At 43.6% G+C, this 13,022-nt stretch overlaps 1 protein-coding gene across 6 annotated transcripts in view; it reads right to left on the bottom strand.

Annotated features, from left to right (window-relative positions):
* Positions 1 to 13,022, bottom strand: part of BCL9 (BCL9 transcription coactivator) — an 82,029-nt gene that overhangs the window by 29,875 nt on the left and 39,132 nt on the right. The window contains exon 2 of one of the 6 annotated variants that reach the window (XM_032420052.1): positions 12,281 to 12,342. The exons of the other annotated variants lie outside the window; for them this stretch is intronic. The gene's annotated coding sequence lies outside the window, so the exon portion shown is untranslated. The remainder of the gene's footprint in view (positions 1 to 12,280; positions 12,343 to 13,022) is intronic. 6 annotated transcript variants of the gene reach the window in all.

Raw genomic sequence — 13,022 nt, forward strand, 5'->3', positions numbered from 1 at the left:
TTGGTGGGGGAGGGAGTTCAATAAGTGTCAGGCATCGTGCAAGGTACCAAAGTTTCAAGTAAGTGTAAGACATGTCCCCTCGTGCCGGGACCTGGGATCAATCAATCAGCTAAGAATACTGACAAGTGAACACTTATAATCAATTATAATAAATGCCATGAAATGGATAAATACCAGGTATTTGGGGCACACAGAAGAGAGGCATCTAATCCAGACAGGAGAGTCAGGGAATGCAACAAGACCTGAGCCGAATCTCAAAAGATGCGTAGGAGTCAGTCAGCAAAGGACTCAGCAATGTGCAAAGGCTCAGCGGTGTGACAATGTATATAAATAACCACGATGCAAGATAGAAGGTAATAAATAAGTGGCAGAGCAGAGGCAAAAAGTAAAATGGCAATCAGAGGAGACACATTATACAGGGGGGGTGGGTGAGATGAGCAGAAACTGCTTCATGAAAGTAGAGGCAGTTGAGGCCCCGGGAAGGCATCACAGGGGTCAGGATGATTCAGACCCGCAGTGGGGCCAGATGCCTCTTTGTCTTCCCAACGTTCTGCACACAATGGCACAACACCTTGCCTGCCGCCATGATGATGATGACATCTAGGTTCTTCTCATGAAGTTGCCTCTTCTAATTTCCTAGAATGCTTGTAAGAGGAGACTCAAGATTCAACAGAGCCATTTCTGGGTGGAGGGGCCCTCAATCAGGTCGCCTGGCTTTGAATCCCAGCTCTGCCATCAGATGGCTGTGTGATCTTAGGAAAATTACTTAACCTCTCTGGAGTTTAGTCTTTTCTTTCATTAAAATGGAGCAATGATAATATTCTCCTCACAGGGTAGTGTGAGGAATAAATGAGTGACTGCATGCAGACATGTAAGAATAGTGCCTGGCACATAGGAAGTGCCCAATAAATGTTTGTTATTAATATATTTCCCCATCTCTGGATTATGCACAATGGGATTGGCCTTAGGGGGAGATTTTAGGAGCACGGAGAAGGTTACCTCCTCAATACTTCACTTACTCCCACATTTAAATCTCACTCACTGGTATCTCTTCCACTCTCCTAACACATTCCTGCCATTAGAAATTCATACCTTTGGATTTAAGATGTTATTTCCCCAAAAGACTTTGGGAAGGGTAACACAACAAAGAGTCAGCCCTGTTTTATTTTAATAATTTGTCTGGCCAGACCTCTATCCTCCTTAACTGTTAACTGTACTGAGGGAATGTTGTGGGGGAAAAAAAGAAAAGGCTAATTCTGAAGCATAGAGATCCTTCCCCAGAAACTGAAGCCAGGAGATGCTCAGAGGGTTTTCTGAAGGCAGTAGGTCCTCTGGGATTGGAAGAAGGGTTGGATTGGAGAGAGATGCCAAGAAGTAATGAGAAATACAAGAACAAGGTCATTTGTGTCAGTAAAGACAAGCTTTACTAACTTAACAAACACTGCTGATCTTGATTTGGGGACTCTCCATCCACTGCCCCTTTCTCTACTCCGTGCTGTGTTTCAGAATAAATAATTGCACTCAGGATAAATGTTGAATCATATCAATGAAGGAGACTATGCAGGTGATCAAGAAACCCCTGGTTTTAAGATTTCATAATGACTTTTACATGTTTACTTTCTTAGTTATTGTTTATCAATCAAAAATTAATAAGCACTTAATATGTGTCTTAGTGCCAAATTAAGTAAAGTGAGAATTTCATTTGAAGGTGAAGAGATAGGGGTGCCTGAGTGGCTCAGTCAGTTAAGTATCCAACTCTTGATTTAGGCTCAGGTCATGATCTCAGGGTCCTAAGATGAGCGCCATGTCTGGGGCTCCAGGCTCCATGTATAGCGGGGAGTCTGCTTGAGACTCTCTCCCTCTCTTTCTTTCCCTCTGCCTCTCCCCCAACTTGTGCGCACATGTGCGCGCACTCTCTCCCCCTCTCTCTAAAACAAATAACTTTTTTTTTAAGCTTTTTTTTTTAAGATTTTATTTATTTATTTCACAGAGAGAGACATAGTGAGAGAGGGAACAGAAGCAGGGGGAATGGGAGGGGGAGAAGCAGGCTTCCCGCTGAGCAGGGAGCCTGATGTGGGGCTCGAACCCAGGACCCTGGGATCATGACCTGAGCCGAAGGCAGATGCTTAACGACTGAGCCACCCAGGTGCCCCTAAAACAAATAAATCTTAAAAAAAAAAAAAGGTGAACAAATAGTCCTTGTCACGAGTCTTACAGTCCAATTGAGAAAACACAAAAATATAATAACAATTAATTCCTAAATTGTATTACAGGTATGACAGACATGAAACAAACCCTGGACTTCCAGGAAAAAAAAAAGCAATGAGTAGAGTCCGGAGCGATCATTTGCAGCATCCGAAGTTGAACTGGGTCTTGAAGGATAGGATTTGAGCAGTTCCAGGAGGGGACCGTGACCCAGGAGGGAAAGGCAAGAAGCCAAGCAAGAGACTGAAAGGAGAACGGCATGTGTCGACAGAAAATGATAACAGTAATGATGAAAACAAGCCATCAAAGACAACTGCCCTTTACTGAGTATTTGGTATATTCATGTGCCAAGCAATATTCTAAGGACTATATTCATATCATCTCATTTAGTACACACAATGACCCCACAAAGTATGAACTATCGTTCCCATTTTACAGTTGAGGGGCTAGATACTTTGAGAGATAAGTCACTGTCCTAAAATCATGTAGCTAAGTGGGAGCTAAGATTAAAGTCCAACTCATTCTGAGGTGAAAGCTCTTAGCCCTCCATAATACAGCCTCTCTTAGTGCAGGTGTTGGGATGCAGTGGCAAATACAATTGAATAAATAGGGTAGGAATTCATTACACAGAATATAATTTAAAGAAAGCATGCAAGAATGATATACTGTGAGGTTAAAAAAAAAAAACCAAAACCAAAAACCACAGTTTACCAAACACTGCTTACAGAACAGGCACACCTTCTTTACAATGTCATCCAGAATGTGATTTAGAGTTATACCCATTTTACAGCTGAGAAAATCAAAACGGAGACGTTTAATGACTTGGCCAAGCCTCACAGCTGTTAAATAGCCCCATCAGGATTTGAACACTAGGCTGGCAGTAAAGCCTGTGCTCTTGCTGCTATTCGGCACTGCCTCTCCCCTTGAGCAAGGGAAAAACTGGGTAAAAATAATGCTGTGGCAATTTGCAGCATTCTTCAAAGCATTTTCAGATTCACAGCCGCATCTGATCCTTATGATAACCCTGTGATAGGTTTGAAGATACCTCCCTCATCCATCATGATGAATAATAAATAATGGTCATAATAATCATTAAAATAATAATATTAGGCAGCCCCGAGTGTTCCCCATACACCTGGCTCTGTGCTGCAGGCTTTACACGGATTGTATGGTTGACTTACAGCAGCCCTATGAGATAGGTTCTGTTATCATTCTTACCTTGCACATGAAGACACTGTGGCTCACAGAGGTAAAATAACTTAGTGAAGGAGGCTGGACTCAGATAAGTTGCAAGAACTCATTCAAGGTCATGTGACAATGAGTGTGATCCCTGGACGAGAGCACAGCTCCCCTGGTTCCACATTCATGCATGCCCTTTTTATGTGACTCTTCGAACAATCGATCTGCAGCTCCAGGAAGGAAGATTTGAAGAAAGAACCACAGCAGGCAAGGAGAGAAGCTGGAAGGCTGCAGAAATTCAGGGGTGAAGTGAGGCAGCCCTGGACAGAGTAACATGAGGGAGACTGAAGGGGTGGCGCATCTAGGCGCCATTTGAGGAAAGCTATAGTAGCTCACGTCTGAAGCATGTGAACATAAGAGGAAGGAAGAAAAGCTCCAGTTTGGTTTCTAGCCTAAAATGGGTGGAAGTAGTGGTGGGGCATTGTGGTCAGAACCAAGAGTGGTTCAAAAACGACACTGGTCCCCAGGGAGTCATACCACATGCCGTCTAGGCACGGCTGGGATAGAGAAGACAGATGACATCGAGTGTCGCTGGTGGAAACGTAAAATGGTACAGCCACCTTCGAGAAGAGTTTAGTAGTTTCCTAAAAAGTTAAACATAAGTTTGCCATGTGACCCACCAATTCCACTCCTGGGTGTCTACCTAAGAGAAATAAAAACAGGCCCACCCAGACTTGTATGTGAACGTTCCATCGCAGCGTTATTCCTAAAGGCCAACAAGTGAAAATAAGCCAAATGTCTATCAAACCGGTGAATGGATAGATGAAATGTGGTGTGTTCCTGAGCAATAGGAATGAAGGACTGATACACACTGTAACATGGATGCACCTCAAAATCACTATGCGAAGTGAAAGAGGCCAGATGCACAAGGCTGCATAGTGCATCATTTCATGTACACGCAATGTCCAGAAAAGATAAATCCACAGAGAAAGAAAGCAGATTAGTGGGGTCGGGAATGGGGAGAAACAGCAAATGGGTATCTTTTTGGAGTAAAGCAAATGTTTGAAAACTGGATTTTGGTGGTGGTTGTACAACACTAAATTTACAAAAAAATCATTGAATCTTGCACTTAAAATGGGTGAGCTTACGGTATGTAAGTTATATCTCAATAAAGCTTTTTTTTTTCTTTTTTAAGATAAGTAAAGCTGGCTTGTGAAGGAACAAGGAATGGTTTTAGGATCATAGGTGACTGCTGGAGATGTCCTGCCAGGGGAGAGGGCAATACAAACGAATGGGTTCATCCAATAAAAAGGCACACGAGAAGAGGACGATGTCAAGGACAAAATCTTTGGTGTCACCACCATCAAGGGTTAGGGACGGCGGTCTGCCTTGGCTAACACGGTGTTCGTCCTGGTAGCAACAAGTCCCACTAATATTAAAATGTGCTTATATTCTCTAAGCTCGCACCCACTGAGCGCAGAAGTATGTGCCCCACGGCTCGGCAACCAGCAGAGTCAGTCTACATGGGGGAAAATTGCCTCTAAGTGAATAAAATACGCAAGGATAAGTGGGAATGGACTGAATGTATTCCCTGTATTTTGATGCTAAAAAAAGAACTGCATAAACACGTTCACCCAAATTAGAAATAACATCAGCATTAGGGAGTGCAGTGTTTCGAGAACAATGATATTTCACTTAGTCACTGACAACCAAGGAGGGTGGATGTTAGGCTGGGCCACCCCTGGAATCAGGTTCTTTGGCCTCCACATAGACTTCTGAATTTAGAAGGAGACAGCAGAGATTCTCCCATACACTCTGCAACTGCTTTCCCACCTCAGAAGGCAACGACCCCTCTTCTTCCAGCCCCCGCCCCAGGCTTAGAACTCTGGGGAGGGCATCCTCCCAGGCTAGGGACTAAAGATCCCTTCCTTCCCCCAAGGCCTGACAACCTTTTTTGTTTCTTCTTTCACATCTCCAGTGAAAATGAAACAGATTTAGACTACTGTCCTTGGTTGTGAAATAAAGGTGGTGGCGGTGGGGAAGAATCTGGGAGCTCAGGATAGAGGCAGCAGGGTATGGAAGAAGCAGCCCAGGGTGGGAAACCCTGATCCTGGCTTCAGGACCACCCACCACCCACACCATATGGTGAGGGACAGCTGAGCAGGGTCTCTTAATCCCAGGTTCATCTGGAGACTAAGGCTGAATTTTGGATGGAGGAAAAAATATACATTTACTTTCACTAACTTCTAACTCAGATTTATCATTGCCTTCAAATACAAACATGGGCGGTATGAGCCATCCATGACTTTTTCACTGACAGAATCACAGATATTTTTATATCACCTTACGGTTGTGGCAGATATCCCAAATATCGCTTATACTCATCACCGATGACGCAATTATGGTAGTTATTAAATCTGCCACTAGACCTTTTTATTGTTCTAATAAACAAGCACGTATATTAGTATACCACAGATTTGAGGCTTTCGATATTTTGATCATATTTCATTATAACTCTTTTTGTAACGCTATGTATTTTATTCTATGTGTTTAAAGTCATAATTCCATCCATGGGTTTCACCAGGCGGCCCAAGGCGAGTCCATGTCACAAAAAAGTTGAAGAATTCCAGGACTGGAAAAACTTATCCCAGTCCCTATCCAGCACCACCAAAAAGAGCCTCTCTACAAAGCAGGGAATCCCACCATTAGAGAACATTTCCTTCGGGTTTTTAAGATTCCCATTAAAATGCAAATGCCCCCAAAGGAGAAGAACTTCTCCGAGTGTTATTTGTTAACCCCTTAAATGGGGTTGTTTAGCAGCTAGCTGAGCACAACACCCTACAATTCAATTAAACAAACATTTATTGAGCTCCTGCCACGGGTAAGGAACCAGGCTTGGGGATAGAGAGCGAAATCCTCCAAGGTTTCTCCTCTCAAGGGTGCCTGCGATCTAGTAGAAGGAATAAAACAAGTGCAGAAAAGACAGGAGAAGAGAAATGGTAGGGAGAAAGGCAAGGAGCAAAGCGCGTCCTGGGGAAGGGCTGGCTCCGAGGAAAGAGACTCCTTCAAGCCCACATTCCAGGATTGACTGAGTATGGACCTCGGAATACAACGTTGGCCAAGTTCACTGCCCAGGATTGCGTTAAATAGGTAGAGCACGAAGTCAGCTACGGGCGCTGAGTGCTCTGTTCGGTATAAAGGGCCTGCGAAGCACAGGGGAGGGAGTGACTTGGTGGGGGTGGGGGCAGGGAAGAGTCTAGAAAGACTGTTGGTCGTGATGAATGTGGCACAGAGGAAGTGACACATGAGCTGAGTCTAGGAGGGTAAGTTTTTTAAAAAGAGAGAGGATGGGGGAAGGGAGGGGGGAGGGGCACCGCATTCCTGGCAGAGGTACGCGTAAAGGTCCTGTTCTGAGGATGCATTTAAAGTGAGAGTTTAGGGATAGTGGAGGAGCCAAGCAGAAGATGGGACTGGAATTGTAAAACCGAGTTGTACTGAGAAAGGATCTTAAATTTAATGCGGAGGAATTTGTACCCCATCCCTTTGGAACAATCAGGAAAGTCTTCATGAAGGAAGGCCTTCCTATTTGAGCTGGGCCATTAAAGCATTAGAAAAATTTCAACAGGTGGAGATGGGGCGGGCGGGAAGTGTTTCAGGCTGCAGGAAGAGCAGGGCCAGCAGGGGCTGAAAGCGCGTGGCTTGGGGAGCACCGCGGGGCGTCGGTACCGGGCCCGGGGTGAGGGTGAGCGGCGCACCTGGGGGCGGGGGCCGGACCGGCGCACACCTGGCTGCAGGGGGGTGGCGTGGTGGGGTGGGGGGCGGAAAGCAGGGCGGCGTGGTTACCGCGCAGGTTCGTCGCCCCGAGCCAACCCTCCAGGTCAGAACCTCTGGGGCTGGAGCCTGTTTACCAAAGGCCCCAAGTGATCTTGAGGCTCCAGAAAATCGTTTAGGGGCTGAGTAGGAGGAAAGACCAAAAAGGAAGGTGGGCTTTGAGTGCGGGCTAAGAAACTGCCCTTCAATAGGAAGGCCACGGGGAGTTGCTGAGAATGGACCCGGAGGGAGAGTGGTATTTGTCGAGCCCTGGGTGCTCAGGGAAGATGTAGGGGACAGAAGAGCTTAGGGTGGAAAGTGTGGGGACCCAGGAAGGGGCTATTACAGGGGTCCAGGTAGGGAGTCATGAGGGCCTGAATCATCACAGTGGCAGAGGGGAGAGGAGGAGAGGGACAAATGCAAAGACGTTTGGTGACAGAATCTACTTGGCTCACTGGGCAACTGAAGTGGGCGGAGGGGCTGAGTCACACATGACTCCAGGGATTGGCGCTGGGCAAGGAGGAAACCAGCAGGCCCTTCACAAGAAAAGCAGGGGAGGGAGGGAGGCGCCTTTGTGAGGAAGGCTGTGTGTATAGACGTAAAGCGCCGGCACAGAGGCCAAGAATACGGTTGATTTTTATTTTGAGGGAGGGCACACTGTGGTTAGTGGGATACAGGAGGAGACAGGTGGCCTAACGGGGACTGGGAGGGGGCCGAGAAGGCTGCAGGGCCCGCCTTTATCACCATTTTGTTGAGGGCCCCCTAACAGAGTGTGACGGGAGCCCTGAGCTGTAAACCTAGGCCAGTCCCTTCTCTTCTCAGGAGCTCCCGTTTCCTGTTTGGAAAAGCAGGTGATAACAAAACTTATCACCCACTCATCTCAGGGGAGTGCTGGAGAGCAACCAATATACATACATAAATAAGTTTAAGGCACTCAGCAAGAACAAAGTGTGCTAGAAACGATAAACAATAATAAATTCAGCCACCTCCTCCGCCGTGATAGTAAACACGGTGTCTTTTTTTAGGAAAGAGATGTGGCTAAGCAGATACTAACTTTGAGGCTGTCTATAGCTCGAACAAGAGGTAATTAGATCGAAACTCTTGATTTTCAAGAATTCCCTCATTAGAGAGTCTGAGTGACCCTAATACCTCCATCAAACGGAGGGCCTGGGCCAGACTGCAGTTAATCAACACGAAAATTATTTTATCATCCCACCTCCCATTCTAAGTATCAATGTGTGACTAATATCAGCATCCAAACTGCAGGCAGTCCCCACCATCCCCCTAAGCTGCACTCTTTGTCACACCCCTGAGGTCCCTCTCTTGGCAGAATGGTGCCATATAAAATATTCAGATCCTAGGTAGGATGTGTGCAATCTACAAGGGAAAGAAGGCTGTCAGACAGAAAAAGTAAGAGAAAAAAAAATAGCACTCCTAAAATGACAAAGATTGCAAATCCATTTTAAAGGAACACCTCTCTAATGGTATGTTCCATGCATAGCACATCTCTTAATAAATCCCACACCAATCTCTGCTCCCCTAAAGAGCAGACCCGATAGGTAATAACTCCCCTCCTCTGTGGTAAAATCCAATTTTCACACCTGGTAAATGAAATAACTCCACTGTGAACCAAGGTCGGGTTGGGGTGAGCCGTTAACAGAAGGTTAGGGGCTGTGCATCATGTAACAGCTCTTCTGGGAACCCCTTCCAGAGATTTGCTCTTTTTATGCCGGTTGATACTATTCAGCCAGAAAACCTCCAACCTCCTAGGTTATAAAAGCTAAAGACTTTGTCACCTGAAGTGGTTATGACTGAATGCTATGGTTCACGGGTCACATATGTGTGAGGGCTGGCTCTGGCCTTTACCTCTTGTTTGGTAGGAAGGTTCCTTACCATTTGTGTACTTTTAGGAGATAAGCTTATGCTGCGTTCCTGACAAATTGACCATGAGAAGGGGTGATGCTACTGAAATTTACCATTGTACAGGAGTAATACACCGGAGGAAGAAGAAAATGTGATGCCAAAATCCAGCTAGGATCTGTGTACTGTACAGACCTAATTAGGAACAACAAAGTGGACGTCCATGAGAAATCAACAATGAAACACACACAGACACAGACACACACACACACACACAAGGAGAACTGGAATGTGGGCCAGGAACACATCCCAGGATACATAAGAATTTAGTAAAGGTGACATCACAGTTAAGTAGGGATAGGGAGGATTACTCAAGAAATACCGTTGGCATAATTGTTCTACTGTTTGGAAAAAATTTAAGATCCTCATCTCACATCGCATAATAAATTCCAGAGGGATTAAGGAGATAAATATAAAAATGAATCAGTTAAAAAAAAACTAAAAGAAAATATAGATGAATATTTATCTGACCTTGGGGACAGGGAAAGATGTTCTTAGAATAAAATCAAAGGAAAAATAAATAAATAGTTTGGTAGATTTGACGACATAAAAATGTAAAGTTCTGTATGTAAAAAAAAAAATCATAAACTAGAAGGCCAGCAACCTAACGGAAGCAAAGCATTTCCAACAAATAGGATTTTAACAAATATGACTGAAAAGAAATTAATCTTTTTAGTATAGAACGAGCTCATACAAAGCAGTATGAAAAAAATACCTGAGTTGAAATTTGACATTGCTATTTTTAACATTTCAAAATTTACCATTTAACACACGCAAAGAAAATTAATAGGGAAAAAAAATCACTTGAATTCATGAAAACATTCATTCTAACTAGTAGTTGAAGAAACAGTAAGTCAATTGTATTTTCTGTGATGGCCTGGCTCATGGTAAACACTTTGTAAATATTTGTTGACTTGTTCAGATTAACAAAGAGTAAGAAAATCCCATCTGCAATTTGTAGGATTACATAGGAAGGCAGGGGTCGGCAAACTGTTTCCGCAAACTATTTCCCTAAAGGGCAGACAGTAAATATTTTGGGGTTTGTGAGCCATGCAATCTCTGTTGCAACTATTCAGCTCTGCAACTGTAGGGGGAAAGCAGCCACAGACAACGTATAACTGAAAGAACATGACTGTGTCCCAAAAATGCGTTCTTTGCGCAAACGTAAATGTGAATTCCATATAATTTTAACGTGTCATAAAATATTGTTCTTCTTTTGATTTTTCCCAGCCACTTAAATGTGTAAAAATCATTGTTAGCTCATGGGCTGTACAAACACAGGTCATGGGACGGATTTGCCCTGTCCTAGAGCAACATTTCTGGAAATCAATTTGATACTATATATCAAGAGGTTTTGAAAAGGCCTTACACAGATCGGTCAGTATTACAATAATCAGGTGCAAATACTTTTTAAAATAAAGTAAAAGTATATACTCTTTTCCCTGATTGCCTAAATAATTCCCAGATTATAAGGAAAGGAAATATGGAAACTCAGAAATTCAGACAAAGAAGCATCTCAGCATCGAGCAGAATGGGGATGGTTAAGTACATCATAGTACTTTCATACAGTGAAATATTATGCAGCCATAAATCTTTTGAAAAAAACATGTATGACATGCAAAAAAATGCTCACGATATAAAGTTATATGAAAAAAACCAGGATACAAATGGATATATCCTAATTTTGCAAAACATATGTCATACAATTTACATAGAAACATGTATACAGGGCGCCTGGGTGGCTCAGTTGGTTAAGCGACTGCCTTCGGCTCAGGTCATGATCCTGGAGTCCCTGGATCGAGTCCCACATCGGGCTCCCTGCTCAGCAGGGAGTCTGCTTCTCCCTCTGACCCTCCTCCCTCTCATGCTCTCTGTCTCTCATTCTCTTTCTCGCAAATAAATAAAATCTTAAAAAAAAAAAAAAAAAAGAAACATGTATACACATAGAAGAAAGAATGAAGGAAATGAATTAAAATGTGAATAGAGTTGTGATGCTGGGTTTGTGGGTGATTACATTTTTCTTTATTCTTTTGTTCTAATTCTCTACAGTGAATCATTATTACTTTTGTGATTAAGAAAATACACTGGGGCGCCTGGCTGGCTCCGTCCGTGGAGCACACGACTCTCGATCTAAGGGTTGTGAGTTCGAGCTCCGTATTGGGTATAGAGATTATTTAAAAATAAAATCTTTAGAAAAAGAAAGTACACTAATATTATATTTAAAATAAAATAAACTGGGGAAAAAGTTCAGAACCTTAAGTTCACACAGAATAGTGAGAGAAGAAAAAAAGGAAAGCCTTTCAAATGCAACCTAAATGTAAAATCTTGACAAAATCTGCAATGAAAACCAGACCCAGGCAACTGAAAGTTGCCGGAGTCTAAAATTCATGCAAAATCACCACAGGAGGGGGAAAAAAAGTTCTGATCAAAAGCAGCTGAGACCTGGAATCCACGACTGCCCCTACACTGAACATATCCAGAAAAAGAAGCAGATGAAAATGCAGCCTCGAGTCCTTGTGTGTAGTGGGACTGGGGGGGGGGGGGGGCACAGATGGCTTCTTGCTCCTATCCCCCAATACCCCCACCTTCCCCCAAACAATAAACCACAAAACAGCTCTTGCCTCAAGCTTTAGAAGGACAGAGTGAGAATTCTACAACCAAGGCTTGCTCCTTTTGTTTTAGTGTGGAAGAAGTATGGCTTCTCCCTTCCAAGTGTTACGTAGCCATTTGCACCTGGATGCATCTTTTTGCTAGAGAGAGAGAGGAGTTAGGGCAGTTTAAAGAGATGGAAGGTTCCCTCAAGCACACTTTAACCGTTTCACAGTTTGGTCTAGAACCTGACCCATAGACAATTAGTGTATGGCTATCCTCTGCGGAGTTTACTGTATGCTAGTTGCCATGCTACACCTTTATATTGGTTGCTTCAGTTAATTCTAAGAAACCAATAAGGAGGACTTTTCCCAACATGAAGCAATTGTCATACCGGTCAAGACATACCAGACAAGGCCTGGAGGGATCAAATAATTTGCCCAGGGTCATCTAGGTAATAAAGGGCAGGGGCAGGTTTCAAACCTTATGTCCAAGTTTTCGGTATCAGTGGCTGAAATACTAAAACCGGATTTTAAGAAGAGGCCGGGTAGAGCACGGGTGTTACCATCAAACATACCGGAGTTCAGGGTTCAAGATCATAGCATGAGTTGATTTTTTTCTTGGCCTCAGTTTTTTCACCTATAAAAATGAGAATAATAAAACATATCTCTCAGAACTTTTGGAAGTTCAGAGATAATATAAGGAAAATACCTAACACATAGTAAGTCCTCAATAAATGGTTGCTAGTAAGAGAACACAACTACATATGTATCTTTTCTTCCCTTCATTTCCCAGAGATCTTTAATTCTTTGCTTTTCCATTTCAGATAAGGGAAGCATGTTTGGGACAACAGGTTTGGAAATGGGGGTACTTGATGGCATGTGTATGCTTCAAAAATCACATCTAAACTCTCTAAGACCACAAACCACTGCCCATGGTGCTTTTCTAGAAGAGCAGGAGCAATAAACATATTCCTGTAGGAAGACTCAGTCTCACAGAGCCCATGAGATGAGCCAGAGGAGAATCTTCTACCCACAAAGAGGAAGGTGGTAACGTCCTTCACTTCCTTTGTGGTTTTAACCTAAACCACAACTCCTCCCTTCTAGCGATAAGTCGTTTCTTTACATCCATTCAGATCTGTGTTCGCTTTCTCCCACCTAATATGTCACTCCCGTCTCTGCCATATGGACAAAGATTATATGCTTCTCTTCCTCCAAGGAAAGTGTCTCCAGCACACAGCACTGGTTTTGAGCTGCTCTCACAACCCATCCATTCTATAGCTCCCTGCATGGGAGTGTGTTCCCTGAGATCTTTGGAAG

The sequence above is a fragment of the Phoca vitulina genome, unplaced genomic scaffold, assembly GCF_004348235.1.
Source record: "Phoca vitulina isolate PV1807 unplaced genomic scaffold, GSC_HSeal_1.0 scaffold2, whole genome shotgun sequence".
In the NCBI taxonomy this organism is placed as follows: Eukaryota; Metazoa; Chordata; class Mammalia; order Carnivora; family Phocidae; genus Phoca; species Phoca vitulina.